Genomic DNA, 18,470 nt, shown 5'->3' with positions numbered 1-18,470 from the left:
ACATGCTGTCACGGGTTCGAATTCTACCCGCTGCGTAACTCAGTATTTCTCTGTGACACTGCCCGTACATTTTACACTCATATCAATATCCTAAGTGTCTCTCGTACGGAATCTATTTTCCTCTCTATCTCAATATTCCTCGATTCATTTATTTATTCCTCACAGAATTATCAACTGACTTATTTATTCATTTCGGACATCGTACGACCTTTTATTATCTGACTGCAAATTCTTTCACATTTTCTATCTCATTTGGATCTATGCCTTAGTTCATTCTCCACAAATAATCGTAACATCTTGAAATTATATTTACCAAAATTTGACAATCATGGTCTCGTAATATTAGCACTACATGTTCCGGCTAATGAATCGCAACTTCAAAACGCGACATTTATACGTAAAAAAAAATTTGGACCGTAATTTAAACCACACGTTCATTAACATGTACGGATTATTAACACCGATCTACACTTCAATATTATTAATCGATCAAATTAAGTTATCACGCACTTTAATTCCAAATTAAAACGACCTCCCGTCATTAAATGGTTCCCAATAAACTCAACACTTGATCACATAAATTATTATTATCTCCAAATCATATTTAAAAAAGAAATATCTTCTTTAAAACAAATAGTTATATTATTTATTTATTATTATTATTATTTAAAAAAAATAATATTTCGCCTGTAATACGGTAGTCCACTCTTATTATGTTTAACGCATAACCCCTTGTACAAAGTCGATTTATTCTGGCACTAAACACTCCAGATATGATTTACTTGGAAATATTATATTAATCGCATCTCACAAATTTAACAACTTCACTTTGAAAATATGACCATATTAATTTCAACAAAACACACTTGGTATGGCGAAGCTGGATTTTCCTTCCATGTCATTAAATGGCTCGTTAAAATGACAAAACATAAAAGCACATATCGGGTCTTATTTAACTAGCATAATCAAAATCAAATGTAAAGAAAATTATTAACTACAAAGAAAATATGAATGCATGCATGACCTAACGTACTACCCTATATATACAAATTTACATCTCCAACAAACTGAATACATAAAAGACCCGATTATTTACATTATTATGATTTACTACTGTCCGTGCTACAAATTTAGGATGGGGTCGTTAAGCGACCCATCTCGTTACAGAAGGTAACCAAGTATAATCAAATTATTCCCATTTTTCCCATCACGATAACATTTCCCAAATATATTTTACAATTTAGTACTCATCTTAGTTATCGGTATTCCATTGCAGCTTTGCAGACGAGAGGCCTCATCCAGCCCCTCTCTGCGTTTTACTCCTCCATCCTTGATGGCGTAGTTTCACAAAAGATTTCCTGGCACATTATTATTTTACACTCATATCTTGATTACCACAAACCTTCACCATTTACTACGTTAACACTGTATACTTTAATTTGGATACAACAAATTTCTATCCTAGACCCAAGAATTTAATATATTTACACTATTTAATCTTCGTCCACCTACCGCACAATGGACCTGGACACGTACGACGAGGTGTCAACTATTTCGCCCGTCGCGATACGCCCGATTTATACGGCATTCTTGACGTGTTCATTACATCGGTTCGGTATAGCTAAGTACAGGCTACTACTTCCTTAAAGTACTGTTCGTCACACAGTCTATTATGTACGTACTTATGGTGATATATTTTATACTACTCTCTTGCAGGGTAATTACTTTACGTCACTGATTATTCATAAATAAAAAACACTATCCTACGTTAACTATTTCCAGATTTAACATGTTGCTTGAGCGCGATCACACTTTACAAACACTGGCGGATGCTCGCGCCATTAAATGACTGTACGTCCGTAGAATTTTAAGTTACCGGCGACCAACAGTTCAACTCCCGATATTCAATTCACGTGTGCTGGCGGCCGTCAATTCAGCTCCAACGATTCAAGACAAGTGTGCTGGCGAGCGTCAATTCAGCTCCAACGATTCAAGACAAGTGTGCTGGCGAGCGTCAATTCAGCTCCAACGATTCAAGACAAGTGGCTGGCGACCGTCAGTTCAGCTCCGACGATTCAAGACAAGTGCTGGCGACCGTCAATTCAGCTCCGTATATATGGATGAAGCCTTTTTCCCGCGGATTCGTTGACGTCATGCCCCTTAGGGAGGGGGTGGATTTTTAATATCGGTACTTGCACTCCGAATTGGAAGTTAAAATTTACATCAAATTAATCCACTCCGCTAGCATATCTGCTGGATAAAATATGAACTCCTGGTGATCACAGATTTAGGAGATATGGGTGGATTTCGCTCCTCACATTTCGCGCCTTTGTAAGCGTCCCTGACAACGTGGTCTTCTTTCAGCCAATGAGATTCAAGCTGTCCGGTTTCCAAGAAATCCAGCCTTCAATTTATTTAATTTGCCATTAAGTATTGATTATTTTTCCATGCGTGACATCTAATAAATTCATTACATCCATCCGCGTACTCATATTAATTTATTACTGAATACTTTTGTAGTTACGAAAATATCTCATCCATCATTCCTTAAGATGGTATCACTGAGTCTCCCATCAAATTTTTACTATTGGCCGGCAAGCGGTCACGTGATTTAAATCTCCACCTGCTCGAACTTAGGCTAGCGAACGTACACTCAGCCGCTGTAATTTTCCATGAGGTCATGGAATTTCCGTCCTACCAAAAATATCCCAAGGTCTTACTCATGTGGTGGGTTTTCTTTGTATGATTCTCCCCCTTCCTCTTTCTGACCAAGACTTATTTGTGGACTCTGTATTTCCTTGTACGCCAACTAATGATATTCCCTGCTGTGAAGTAGCTAAAAGTTGTCGTGTTGAGCTAATCCGTCAGGCTCCAGTCTGTCGTCCTTCCTTCGCTCTGATTTCAACATTACATAAACGAAATATTTTCAAATACACTCCTCTGTATTTCAATAAATGTCTCATATTATTTTACCGATCAAATCATGATTGATTATGGGCCTAAGTCACTCGGGTTCAGTATGTATATATGTATGTATGTATGTATGTATGTATGTATGTATGTATGTATGTATGTATGTATGTATGTATGTTTAGTCATCAGCCCGAAGGCTGGTTGGATGCTCAACAGCTCCGCCATCAGCTGTCATAGATGGCCTAGGCATCACTGAAGAGGCGTACTAGGGAAATGAGGAGTAAGGTAGTTTCCCGTCGCTTTCCTCACTGAGCCAGAAGTTGCTATTACATATCAGTTTGTCAAGCCCACTGAAATGAATGCACCAACCGACCCTATGAGCAATAGTTTCACACCATTCATAGCAGGAACTGGCTGCATAAGGAATGGCTTTACTAGCATCGCTCATACCTCAGTCACTTCCATATTGTCAAAGCCAAGTATAAGACAGAGACTGATCAATGAAAGTAACAAAATTTCTCTAGCCTATACCAGAAGACACAGTGCGCTGTAAACACTAAGTCCCACCAGCAAAGGCAATGAGATGTGAGTATCCCCATAAAAGTAATTAACTTTTTTACTTCCTTTCACCTCCCCCCCCCCACAAAGTGAAATTTCCGGCAAAATGAGGTCTTTCATACTGATACGGTACACCAAGAAGCAGGATCTCGTTCCTCCCAGGAAAGCACTGCTAATAATTTCCAAAACCTGCTCCCATTCAATATACCCCTCATTTATGTTTCGCTCAAACCGCTTCTGAATAAGGTTAAGGAAGTCCAGTGGGTTGGTTTGTCTCCCGTTAAACCTCGGTAACTCCTCTTCTCTTACGTAAATTCCTCCGTGCTTCTTCTTATCATAGCTACCTTGTTTCTCTCTTATTTCCAGTCGCAGCTTCGCTTCTGCATTATTGACTCTCTCCTCAACTTTCATATCTCTATCTTCTATCTCACTTAACATGCTTGTCTGTTTCTTAACGCTTTAATTTCACTTTCCTGTGTTTCTACTCTCTCCCTGCTTTTATTATTTTCCTTCTCAATAACTTCGAAAAGTTCGCTTTTTTGCTCTACCAACTTCTTATCCACCTCTCTCTTATGTGGTTCAGTCTTCTCATTCTGTTCCTCTAACCGTTTATCGCAATTTTCACTCTTTTTTAACAGCTCGATTATTTCCTTACTATGTTCCTTCATTTTCTTATCAGTTTCTGCCTTGTACTCTCTAAGTTCGTCACATAGCACTTTCTTAGTTTTCTCTAGGTCTACCTTAATTTCCTTCCCCTGCTGCTCTAATTTTTTATTGATTTTCTTCCCCTGCTGCTCAAATTTTTCATTGATTTCCTTCCCCTGATGCTCTAATTTTTCATTGATTTCCTTCTCCTGATGCTCTAATTTTTCATTTATTTCCTTCCCCTGATGCTCTAATTCTTCATTGATTTCCTTCCCCTGACCCTTCAACTCCTTCTTTAACTCTTTAAGCATAGACTGTATAAAACCTCTTAATTCAATGCTATTTATCTCCTCCAGAGACTTATCTATCTTGTCTTTATCGTTAGTTGATAACCACACTAGCATCACGTAACATCATACCTTGCGTTTGGTCTGCCATGATTCCCTAACATCAAACATATACTGAAATATGGATTTATTGATAGCACATTCGCCCCTTAACAAAACACAGACCCTATCTTCAGATTTGCCGTTCCCTATATCGTATTTAATGGTTTTCGTGCCCCACGTTATGGTGTCATTATGTAACGGATCAAACACCAGAACAAACTAAATTCTGACAAGATAAATTGTCGTTATGACCTTGCTCCTCGATGGCGATCGTAATTAACATGCCCACGAGTCACGATATAGATAATTATCAACAATTGCAAGCTGGGCGCCAGGCTTCGAAATTAAATGTAATTTGAAACCGAGTTTAGATCTAAAATATACTAAATTTACATTAATGAGACTATCCCGGTCGTGAGGTATAAGGATACTAACCATTAAATACCATGTGGAAAATCATAGGGAACCTACTAAAAAGTAAATTATTTAACGATGTACAAATAAAAAGGTTTTATTCCATAAAATGATTAAATTCCGTAAAAACGAGTTAGTCCCAAAATTGAAAATTACTGACAGATTACAATTAAACACAACACGCGTGGACTTGTGATAACAGGGCTTACTAATGCACACCGGAGGTTGATCTTTTCGTCATCTGCTTCTGTGGTTGATAGTTGTCGTCCCTCTTCCAACTGCATCATCTTCGTCATCTGCTTCATAGAATGGATTCCACCCTGAATCTATCACTCCCTATTTTACTGAGTACCAAAAACATAGTACCAGCCTTACAATATGAAATTCCACATCGGAATTAATTGGACAGAGAGAACGGAAAACATCCAGTCCTTCTATATTATACGAACTTGTCTTTCTAAATAATCTGAGTAAGTCTCACAGAGCAGATAAGAAATATTGAGTGTAAGCACCTCATCAGCGATGCACTCAGATAGCAGAGTGACTCTCTAAAAGCCCGTGTACTACCTGAGAATGGAGACTCAAGAAAGCTGGACGCAGAATGATCTCACCACGCAGTGTAGATCTATATAAATCCTCTTCATATTCCCACTTCCTCCCTTGATATCACATGATATGTCGTTCCAATGAGAGTTCATTTACGTCACCACCCTGTCGATATATAGATGTAGTGTCTGTTCTTGACAGAAGAAGCCCTTCTGATAGGAGCACGTGATACGGTGTGATTTAGCGTCTCAACAACAAAACTCTGTCCTTCCCTCGTACTGTTGCGTACGTTTCCAAGAAGCTTCCAAAATTAACCTTCCTGGACTATTGCGAGACACCAAGTAGCCTGTTAGCGCAGGACCAACTGACTTAACATTTCAACGGAATATTCGAATATATTACAATTAAAAATTACTTCTCGTTCTTACGTACCAGTTACATAAATTATGATGATGGAGGATGTTAATAATGAATAAAATTACATATGATACATGATATATATATCATAATATACCAGGTGGCTCACGGACGCCGTACTTTCTACTTATAAATGTCGCGCATGCATAAGTGATGTGTGGGGTGTCTACCAACTGATTTTAACAGGGGAACTACTGCCAGCGGGCAGGTTACGTCAGAATATGAAGAGATAAGAAACAGAATCACACTCGCAGCATGTTACTCAGCGCTGTCGGTCGAATGCATCCCTTGCATTCGTAAACATCGTTTTCGACCGCAAAGTTCTAGGCTGGTGTATGGTACAGCCGCACTATATTTACTATCTGCATATCGGCAATGGGTAGTGTGATCAGCAGCGGTGAATACACAGACATTATTTTAATCTGAACAATCTGGTCGGAATGCAACAGAAGCTCCAAACAGACGTACGCCTTCTACACACATATTTCGCCGAACAGTATTCGTTTTTGTTTCATGCAATCATCTCTTTTATCGAGTTGAATGTCTACTCGTGTCTAAATTAATAAGTTATTAAATTTCATTTACTGCATCTTGGGCGTGTCTAGAAACAGTAGCGGCGGTTAGGGGGTGGGGTGAGGAGGGACAGTCGCTCCCACCCGCACTTTGTAAAGTAAATATGACATTTATTCCATTTTAGCCAGCTGGAACTAGGGATTATTTAAAAAACTATTTGTACAAGCCTTGTTGTCTTATATGCTAAATCTTTCCTTTATTGTATAGCGCTACGGCAAGTAGTGGAGACGTTGCATGTGCTGTGAGGAAGGGTAGTAGGGGTACAAATTTTTGCCGAGGTCGTGGCCACGGAGATATAATTCACCCGCTTGCCGCGCGCATTCGTCAGTCTGGCAGTCTCTTTATTGTCTGTTAGTTTCTTAATGTGTATTCGAATACCAAATGATTATTAATTGCATAATCATGCCGTACATCTATGTAATTGTACAGGGCGATCTGGCCGTGGGGTAACGGGCGCGCAGTTGTGAGCTTGCACTCGGGAGATAGTGGTTTCGAATCCTATTGTCGACACCACTGAAGATGGTTTTCCGTGGTATCCCATTTTCATACCAAAACGCTGAGGCTGTACCTTAATTAAGGCCACGGTTGCTTCCTTCCCATAAGTTCTATCTGTGTCGGTGCGACATAAAGTCAATTGTAAAAACAGATATATTTAATCGCCATTGTAATTTCAACGCGAGAGAATACCAACTTTACATTCACCGGACTAAATTATTTCGTTTGTATTATGCTTTTTATAAGTAAATGTAATTAATCAGCCCCGTGGATTAGGCCAATTCGTAATAATAGTTTTTTGAGATTTTGATTCAATGCTGTATAATAAAATTTTCACCAGGTCTCACAAACATACTACGGGACATTTACTTAATAAATAACATAACACAAAGAAATAACTTAGGAACGTTGGTATTAGCTCCTGTTGAAATACGATTACAACTGAATATTCTTTTTACAATTGGCTTTACGTCGCACCGACATAGATAGGATTTATGGCGACGATGAGACAGAAAAGGGCTACGCGTGGAAAGGAAGCGACCGTGGCCTTAAATAAGGTACACACTTGCCTGGTGTGAAAATGGGAAACTACGGACAACCATCTTCAGGGCTGCTGACAGTGGGATTCGAAACTACTATCTCCCGAGTGCAAACTCAGAGCTGCACACCCGTAACCCAACCGCCACCTCGCCCGGTATAATTACATAGAAGTACGGCATGATTATGCAATTAAAAATAATTTAGTATTTGAATACTCACTACGATACTAACAGACACTAAAGAGATTGCCAGACTGATGAATGCGCGCGACAAGTGGGTGAATTATAACTCAGTGGCCACAACCTCGGCAAACAATATATACCCCTACTACCCTTCCTCACAGCACAGGCAAAGTCTCCATTACTTGCCGTAGTGCTATACAAATTGGTTAGCGGCGACGAACAGCATTTTGTGCGTATTTCCATCAATAATTATGTTAATGTTTAAAGAAAATAAACGAAGGAATTAGCAGATAAGATAACAAGGTTTGTACAAACAGCTTTTTGAAATAATTCCTAGTTCCAGTTGAATAAAGCGGAATGAAAATGTAATGTGTACTCCACAAAGTGGAGGGGGGCGACTCTCCCTCCTCGCCCTACCCCCTAATCGCCGCTACTGTTTGTAGACACGCCAATAACTTATTTATTTATACACGGGTAGACATTCCACTCGATGTAAGAGTTGCATGTATGAAAAAAAAAGTAATACTGTTCGGTGAAGTACGTATGTACACTGACTGACAGGGCAAATGCAACACCAAGAAGGAGTGGTTCGAAAGGGATGAAAGTTGGGGAAAAAACAGAGACGGCACGGACGAATAATTGATGTTTATTTCAAACCGATATGCAGGTTACACAATGCGCACGGCATCGACTCAGTAGGATGTAGGACCACCGCGAGCGGCGATGCACGCAGAAACACGTCGAGGTACAGAGTCAATAAGAATGCGGATGGTGTCCTGAGCAATGGTTCTCCATTCTCTGTCAACCATTTGCCACAGTTGGTCGTCCGTACGAGGCTGGGGCAGAGTTTGCAAACGGCGTCCAATGAGATCCCACACGTGTTCGATTGGTGAGAGATCCGGAGAGTACGCTGGCCACGGAAGCATCTGTACACCTCGTAGAGCCTGTTGGGAGATGCGAGCAGTGTGTGGGCGGGCATTATCCTGCTGAAACAGAGCATTGGGCAGCCCCTGAAGGTACGGGAGTGCCACCGGCCGCAGCACATGCTGCACGTAGCGGTGGGCATTTAACGTGCCTTGAAAACGCACTAGAGGTGACGTGGAATCATACGCAATAGCGCCCCAAACCATGATGCCGCGTTGTCTAGCGGTAGGGCGCTCCACAGTTACTGCCGGATTTGACCTTTCTCCACGCCGACGCCACACTCGTCTGCGGTGACTATCACTGACAGAACAGAAGCGTGACTCATCGGAGAACACGACGTTCCGCCATTCCCTCATCCAAGTCCCTCTAGCCCGGCACCATGCCAGGCGTGCACGTCTATGCTGTGGAGTCAATGGTAGTCTTCTGAGCGGACGCCGGGAGTGCAGGCCTCCTTCAACCAATCGACGAGAAATTGTTCTGGTCGATATTGGAACAGCCAGGGTGTCTTGCACATGCTGAAGAATGGCGGTTGACGTGGCGTGCGGGGCTGCCACCGCTTGGCGGCGGATGCGCCGATCCTCGCGTGCTGACGTCACTCGGGCTGCGCCTGGACCCCTCGCACGTGCCACATGTCCCTGCGCCAACCATCTTCGCCACAGGCGCTGCACCGTGGACACATCCCTATGGGTATCGGCTGCGATTTGACGAAGCGACCAACCTGCCCTTCTCAGCCCGATCACCATACCCCTCGTAAAGTCGTCTGTCTGCTGGAAATGCCTCCGTTGACGTCGGCCTGGCATTCTTAGCTATACACGTGTCCTGTGGCACACGACAACACGTTCTACAATGACTGTCGGCTGAGAAATCACGGTACGAAGTGGGCCATTCGCCAACACCGTATCCCATTTATCGTTCGCTACGTGCGCAGCACAGCGGCGCATTTCACATCATGAGCATACCTCAGTGACGTCAGTCTACCCCGCAATTGGCATAAAGTTCTGACCACTCCTTCTTGGTGTTGCATTTGCTCTGTCTGTCAGTCAGTGTAGAAGGCATACGTCTGTTTGGAGCTTCTGTTGCATTCCGACCAGATTGTTCAGATTAAAATAATGTCTGTGTATTCACCGCTGCTTATCACACTAGCTACTGCCGATATGCAGACAGCATATATAGTGCGGCTGTACATACACCAGCCTAGAACTTTGCGGTCGAAAACGATGTTTACGAATGCAAGGAATGCATTCGACCGGCAGCGCTGAGTAACATGCTGCGAGTGTGACTCTGTTTCTTATCTCTTCATATTTTGACGTAAACTGCCCGCTGGCAGTAGTTCCCCTGTTAAAATCAGTTGGTAGACACCCCACACATAATTTATGCATGCGGGACATTTATAAGTAGAAAGTACGGCGTCCGTGAGCCACCTGGTTTAATTATATATACAATCAATTCGGGTGGACAATCAAGTTATGTAAATGTCGTGGCGACCACGATATTACAAATATTAAAAATAAAGAAACATCAATATTTTGATTTCGCAATATCCACTTACGTTGGCGGTGAATGAATTGAAAAATTAGTTGAATTATTTATATGAGGATACTTATACCTAAAAAGAAACCAAAGATGTTACAGACGTGAAAATTTGTATAAGAATCTCCTTTGAAGATAAAGAAGTAGGTCCTTTTTAGTTTTTAGAAAATTAACTTAGGGTGATGAAAATATTTGAAAAAGCGGATGAATTTTTAAAATGACTACCGGTGTATCTACAGTATATGCCAAAACTTTACACGTTACTGACGTGATACTTTGTATTTCGAAAGTCCTTTAAAAGTACAAGAACATGTATTTTTTTTTGTTTTCGGAAAAGCACTTAATGGTGGTGAAAAGAAGTGAAAAAAAAGAGTTGGCCTATTTTTATGAGGATACTTATATCTCAAAAATGAAGGTTGCAGACGTGAAAATTGGTATTTGGAATCTTTTAAAAATAAAGAAACACATATTACTTGTTTTCGAAAAATCCATTTAAGGGGGTGAAAAGAATTGAAAAAGCGGGTAAATTTTTAAAATGATTACCGGTATATCTACAGTATATGTTGAAAACTTAATATATTACAGACGTGAAACTTGGTATACGGAAAGTTCTTAAAATGTAAAAACATGCATTTTTTGTTTCGGAAAATGCATTTAACGGGGATGAAAAGAAGTGAAAAAAGCGTTGAATTATTTTTTATGAGGATACATATTTCTCAAAAACTGAAGATGTTACAGGCGTGAAAATTGGTAATTGGAATCTCCTTTAAATATAAAGGTACATGTATTCTTTTTTGTTTTCGGAGAATCCACATAGGTGGGGGTGGGGGAGGGACTGATCAAGGGGCTGAGTTCTTTTTAGGGGGATACTTACATCTCAAGAACTGAAGATGTTACAGACGTGGAAATAGGTATTTGGAATCTCTTTTAAAAATAAAGAAACAGTTTCTTTTTTCTTTTCCGACTTGAGAGAAGACTATTTCACCTGTACAGTTCTATGTCACATTGTCAACTTAGCCCAAAAGGCAATATCACAAAATGTGGTTTACAAAGAGCTTCTGGGGTAAATGAATCTCAATTCTTCGGTGAGTTTTTGAACTTTAGGGATTTTCAGATAATATCTCAGTACAGTACCGAGGGACGCTTATTTTTAACAAATAACGAAATCTCCTCGAGCGAATCCGCGGGTAACTGCTAGTTTACAATAAGATACAAAAGTTCAAAACTAGAAAAGCAGCTGGAATTGATAAAATTTCGGGGATATACTAAAGACAAAGGGGTGGGATATAGTACAATATCTGAAGTACTTATTTGATTATTGTTGGCATGAAGGAGCTCTACCAAATGAGTGGAGTGTTGCATTAGTAGCCTCTGTGTATAAAGGAATGGGTTATTGCCATAAAACTGAAAATTACAGCCAGGAGAGTTTGACATGAATTGCATGTAATATCTGGGAAAGCATTATTTCTGATTATATTAGATACGTTTGTGAACTTAATAACGGGTTCGATAGAAGGCAGTTCGGGTTTAGGAAAATTTATTCCACTTAAACTCAATTTGTAGGATTCTATCGAGATATAACAGATATCTTGGATTCAGAAGGTCAAATGGACTGTATCGCAGATCGTAGGAGCCTACTGGCAAAAATGAGTGCACTTGGACTAGACAAATAGGTGACTGAATTGATGGCTATATTTCTAGCAAACAGAACTAGAATTAGAGTAGGAGAAGCTTTCTCTGATCCTGTAATCATTAAGAAGGGAATTCCTCAAGGCAGTATTATTGGACCTTTGTGTGTTTTCTTATATACGTAAATCATATGAGTAAAGAGCTGGAATTAGAGATACGTCATTTTACGGACGATGATGATGTACTTTACAAATTAATGAATACGTTACAAGATTGTGAGCAACTGTAAAATGACCTCGATAATGTTGTGATATGGACTGTAAGCAATGGTATGATGATGAACGGGGTTAAAAGTCAGGTTGTGAGTTTCTCAAAGTGGAAAAGTCCTCCCAGTTTTAATTACTGCGTTGTTTGGGTGAATGTTCCTTATAGGCGTTCATTACAAGTACCTACGTGTTAATGTAAGGACAGATCGTCACTGGGGTAATGACGTAAATGGGACTGTAAATAAAGGGTACAGATCTCTGTACATGGTTATGAGGGTATTTAGGGGTTGTAGTAAGGATGTAAAAGAGGTGGCATATAAGTCTCTGGTAAGTCCGCAACTAGAGTATGGTTTCAGTGTATGGGACCTTCACCAGCATTACTTTATTCAAGAACTGGAAAAATCCAAAGAAATGCAGCTCAATTTGTTGTTTGTGATTTCTGACGAAAGTGTAGCGTTACAAAAATGTTGCAAAGTTTGGGCTGGGAAGACTCGGGAGAAATGAGACGAGCTGCTCGACTAAGCGGTATGTTCCGAGCTGTCAGTTGACAGATGGCGAGGAATGACATTAGTGGACGAATAGGTTTGAGTGGTGTTTTTAAAAGAAGGAAAGATCGCAATATGAAATAAAGTTGGAATTCAAGGGGACAAATTTGAGCAAATATTCATTTATACGTAGGGGATTTTGGGATTGGAATAATTTAACAAGGGAGATGTTCAATAAATGGCCAATTTCTTTGCAATCATTTAAGAAAAGGCTAGGAAAACAACAGACAGTGTATCTGCCATTTGGGCGACTGCCCTAACTGCAGTCCAGTAGTGATTGATTGGTAGATTGCTTGCTTGCTTGCTTGCTTGCTTGCTTGCTTGCTTGCTTGCTTGCTTGCTTGCTTAATTGATTGATTGATTGATTGATTGAATAAACACTTTATATGCCGTAATATTATGTAGTTATATTCGTTTATCTTTCGTTTTAGGTGGTGTTAGCCCGACTAACGCGGCTAACATAGACCCGCCGCGCCTGTTTTTAAATTTCAATCAAGTAGTCATTATATATTGCATGGAAGCAGAAACACGAAAAAATAAGCGATGATGGACAATTTTTCAGATTTAGAGTAAATCTCGTGGGTTATGAATTGAGGAGGTCACACAGACGAGAGCAGAACTACCTACCTACCTACCTACCTACCTACCTACCTACCTACCTACCTACCTACCTACCTAACTAACTAACTAACTAACTAACTAACTAACTAACTAACTAACTAACTAACTAACTAACTAACAAAATTAATTCATTCGTACCTCACAAAGTGCCACTGAACATTTACGGTTTTCGGGGACGACAGAGTGGCGGAATTATCTCCTGCGGGATTCCTTTTACGCGCCAATAAATTTACAGACGTGAGGCTGACGTTTTTGAGCACCTTCAAATATTACTGGACTGAGCCGGGTTGAATCTGCTAACTTGAGCTGAGAAGGTCAGTGCTATACTGTCTGAGGTATTCAGCCTGACATTATTATTATTATTATTATTATTATTATTATTATTATTATTATTATTATTATTATTATTATTATTATTATTGTTGTTGTTGTTTCTCATGTGGATCGTTTAACTTTACAACAGTGTTATAAATACACAGAAAGTGAATTCAGATGCACAGAATAGTGTAATAGACGAAATAGTCAACTGAATACACTAAGTATACTTTACAGTAAATAATGAACACTGAATTAAAGAGAGCAACATCATTCGGACTGTTTTCACCCTTACGAACAAACTACCGTACTAAACATAACGATTAAATTGTTGGATTTATAAATATTATACACTGCACTCGCGCTTGCTTTCGCAACACTCTGACTACAACAACAAGTTTGCAGCCTTCGAACAGCACTCCAGGATGAAAAGATAGTACTATTAGAAACCTCCAATCCGCCGTCCCCTCACAGTGCCAGCAGTGAGCTCCGGACACATTGATCTTGTGACTGAGGCTCCTGTAAAATTTGTAGTGTACTTCCTCCTTCACATCCGCACCAGAAAAATAGTAGAAAGATTTGCATTATGCATTGCTCCTTCGGACACAGAGGGGTTATGCCCGGCTGCTTCATTTAGAACTGGGATTTGCACAGTATAAGCATATGATTAGCGCTCGGATGTTTAGGAAAAGTCATTTTTTTCTTTGTCTCTATTTTCTTGTCTGTTTGTTGTTTGGTGCAAATCAGGTGATTATCCCCACAATTAAGTGATTTTTATTTGTCAATATAAATGCACATTTTGACTATTTTTGTCATAAGGTCATACATTGAGCTACTTTCGTAGAAACGTCATGTTTCGCTGGTTTGGCGACAGCTGTAGCTGTGGAGAATCATCATCAACTTTACGAATGAGAACTAGCATTTACAAAACTGCTTTTCCGTATCACATCTGTAGTTAATACAAGTGGAATACTCTGCGTCTTCTATCAAGATTGCGCAGGAACAGTTTTCCAACAGTTTATCACAGAGTGTGGCATATATTAAGTCGAACTTTGGAATCATACCGAGAGCAATTACTCGTTTAGAAGCTCTTAGCTGAGAAATCCATGCAAGTATTGAAATTGTGAGAAGTGTCGAACTTTCAGCACAACAATCACATGGAATAATTGACGTCAGTGTAAAACGGAAAATTCAAAACGTGCTTAGTCGAAGTGACGGTTTTCGTTGTGTGTGCAAGATAAATGATGTTCTTAGAGGGGAAGGTACCAGTACTTTTCAAGATGAGTGCATACTCGACAGCAGTGACTAAATATTACTTAAATATGTACCAATAACGTCTTGTGAGGTAGAAAGGAGCTTCTCTTCTTACAAGAATATGTTAAGTGATAATTGGAGGTCATTCGCGCCGGATGCTTTAAAGATGAATCTTGTCGTACACTTCAATACCACCCGCGGAAAAGAATGAAAATATTATGCGAGTTTGCGCTATTTGCCCTGCCGCCCTACCATAATGTATCGAAATACATATACTTAATTCGTTTCGTGGTGCTCAGTTTAAACATTAACGCATTTGAGTAATGCAACCTGTGACAATAAAGTTCGGTGAATAGTCCTGTACTATCAACATAGATGAACAATACACGACAGTGACCTTACTGTCCTTCGAAATAGTCCCCTCCCATAACTATGCACTGCTGAGATCGGCGATACATGTCCTGCAAACTTTGCAAGAAGCCTTCCTTTGGGATGGTGTTCAAAAGCCTCGTCACGTTTCCTTGGATGTCAGGAATATCGTCAAGTCTCTTTCCTTTCAAAACGAGTTTGAACTGTGGGAATGGGAAGAAGTCTGGAGGATTGAGGAACGAGAGACAATGCGCGGAAAAAACTATTCGCAATGTAATACGTGCCTACAACAAGAATCATCGAACACAGACTGAACAAGACTTCCAGGGGAACAACGCACGGGACTTTTACAGAACCTCCAAACGCAGTCTAAACAAGTATAATCCAACAAGCTTACAGTTCAAAAACTCGGATGGAAAACTAGCTTACAATGACAAAGATAAATGCCAGATTCTAGCGAAGTACTTCGAATCTCTTCTCAGTTGTGAAATTCCGATATCCACTTTCTCATTTGAAGATAGCATACACGTCCACCGAGATTCATCCCCTCTAACGAAAGAAGAAGTCAAACAGATTTTTCAGTCCTTTACGAATAGCAAGGTACCAGGTGTCGACTCGATAACTGTTGAATTGTGGAAGTGTGCTGGTGACAAAATGATGATAAATTGACTAACATCATCAATAGAGTTTGGGAAACCGAGAAACTTTCACATGACTGGACTTGTGCCTTGAATCACCCACTGCATAATAAAGGGGACAGAACGGATGTTAACTATTACCGTGGCATTTCCCTCCTATTGGTATCTTACAAATTTATCTCGAAAGCTCTGCAGATTAGGGCAGAACAACGAGTTGATCCACAACTGAAGGGTCGGGGGAAAAAACCAGGTAAGTCACTTTTTCATCGAAATTGAGATATTGTTACAGCCCGCTTCAGAGTGATCATGCGCATCTGTTGAATGGTCTGAAATGGAAAAAAAGCACGTGAGTCAGGAGAAATTAACACTCAAAGTTTTTCTGTTACGGGAAAGAACTAGGGAAGTCCAGTACAAAAGTTGCTTTTTCTCAAGTTGTACAAATATTGACTCTCCTGCTTTTTTCCCCTGACCCTTCAACTGGGAGAGTACCAAGAAGGGTTCAGGAAAGAGCGCTCATGTGCCGAGCAAATTATGAACCTGAAATCTATCCTATCACATCTGAAACTAAAGAACAAGAAATTTATGGTAACCTTCGTCGACTCGATTGATAGAATCACTCTTATTCAAGTCCTAAAGGCATTTGACTCGGATAATAAAACCAGGGCAATCATCAAACGGACCCGAGCTAACACAACCTCCAGATTTAAGTTCAGAGGAGAAATTTCAGACTCATTCATGATAAAGGCAGGAGTTAGGCAGGGAAATGGGCTGTCGCCCCTTCTCTTCAATTGCGTCCCTGAATAATTAATCCGTGAGTTGCGCAAAGAAATTAACAACGACGGAATACAAAATGATATGAAATTGTGTTACAAGAACATGAGCCTTTCAACTGATTGCCTAGGTAGGCAAGATGGAAGGAAAGGAAAGGAAAGGAAAAGAAAGGAAAGGAAAGGAAAGGAAAGGAAAGGAAAGGAAAGGAAAGGAAAGGAAAGGAAAGGAAGGGGAGATGTTTGTGAAGACAGGTGGGCTAATGTCTTAAGGTCAAGGGCAATGAGGGCTAAGGGAGTAGGCCCAGGAGAGGTGTCGGTGAGGAATCGGTCTGAGTCACTGCAGGTAGGTCAGCAGAGGGAATATGGAGATCAGGGAAGTGTTACAGAGGAGGGGCAGTGCAAGAGGAAAGAGATCGGTAGGAAAGGGAAACGTAGAATAGAGGATAGGAAGAGGGAGGTGGAACAGGGTAGGGAGAGGGAGAGAAGGGAGGAAAAGGTGAGTTTTGCAAGCGCCGGAGAAGTTCAGGGCAGACCAGGAGTGAAGGGGATCTAATGAGGGCGGGTTTGAGCTTCTAGTCATGGGTGACTCAATTGCCAGGAATATTGGGAAAGTGTGTTAAGGAAAGGGAACCAGGTTGTTTTCCTTTTTTTTTTTACAATTTTGCTTTACGTCGCACCGACACAGATAAGTTTTACGGCGGCGATGGGATAGGAAAGGGATAGGAGTAGGAGTGGAAAGGAAGCGACCGTGGCCTTAATTAACGTACAGCCCTAGCATTTGTCTGGGGTGAAAATAGGAAACCACGGGAAACCATTTTCAATGCTTCCGGTGGTTACGTTTCTAGAGTTCTACGACATACGGTATATGTGGCCCCTGGATGAGGGTTGATCCGGAGAGACGTCACAGCACGGTGCAGGCTGCTAGCTAACAGCACGCTCTTAACCTCATATAACCTTACGCTGGCTACTTGTCCAGGCTTAAGGGCGTTAACCTTACAGACCCAAGTTCGATGCCAAATAGTGCAAGCTTACCCTAACAGCCAACGAGATTATGGCTAAGATGGCAAGCTTAACCTAACAGGCATGACGTGTCTAGACTTAACCTCGCAGATCTCGGGTTCTACCCTAGGTCTTAGTTCGTTAACCGTACAGACCTAAATTCGAAGCCAAGACCAACCGCATAACAGTGTAGGCTTAAACTTACATGATGTTAATGGCTAAGAGTATAGGCTTAGCTTCACGCTGACCAGGCGTTTATCTAACCGGTTCCCCTTCCCTACACCCTGGAAAAAAGTGCAGCCCTACCGTCACCCTGACCACGCTTAACCTAAGCTAACTCACACCGTGGCAAAAAGTGTAGGCTAAACCTTACGCTGACGAGGCGTTAAGCTAACCGGTTGCCCTTCCCTACACCCTGACTAAGAGTGCAGACTTAATCTTCCGCTGGCCACGCGTTAGCTTAACCTCCGCGGACTTGGAGCTGAACTTGAGACTAGATGGCGGCTATAAGGCTTAATACGTATGCTTTATTTATAGGAGCGTAACATTGGAAAGCGACTTAAGGGAGCTTGGAGATGCACTTGGAAGAAGATGGCGCTTATAATGCTTAATACGTATGCTTTATTCATAGGGGCGTAATGTCAGAAGGTGACTTCGAGGGCTCAGAGCTGAACTAGGAAGAAGATGGCTGCACATGGGACTAGGGAGATTGTGTAAGGCTTAATATATGTACTTTATTCATTAGAGGGGCGTACAATCTGGGAAGCATCTTTGGGGCTCAAAGCTGAACCTAACCTCCCAGGCAAACCGCAAAAGAATATAAGCTTAACTTAACAGAATTTAAGTTCGATACCCGGACTGACAGCGTAAAAGTGCAGGCTTAGGCTTGCGCTGACCAGGCGTAAACCTAATTGGTTGCCCTTCCCTGATCCAGCTCG

This window comes from Anabrus simplex, chromosome 2, assembly GCF_040414725.1.
Source record: "Anabrus simplex isolate iqAnaSimp1 chromosome 2, ASM4041472v1, whole genome shotgun sequence".
In the NCBI taxonomy this organism is placed as follows: domain Eukaryota; kingdom Metazoa; phylum Arthropoda; class Insecta; order Orthoptera; family Tettigoniidae; genus Anabrus; species Anabrus simplex.
The sequence above is the reverse complement of the archived record's forward strand: the minus strand, read 5'-3'. Positions refer to the sequence as shown.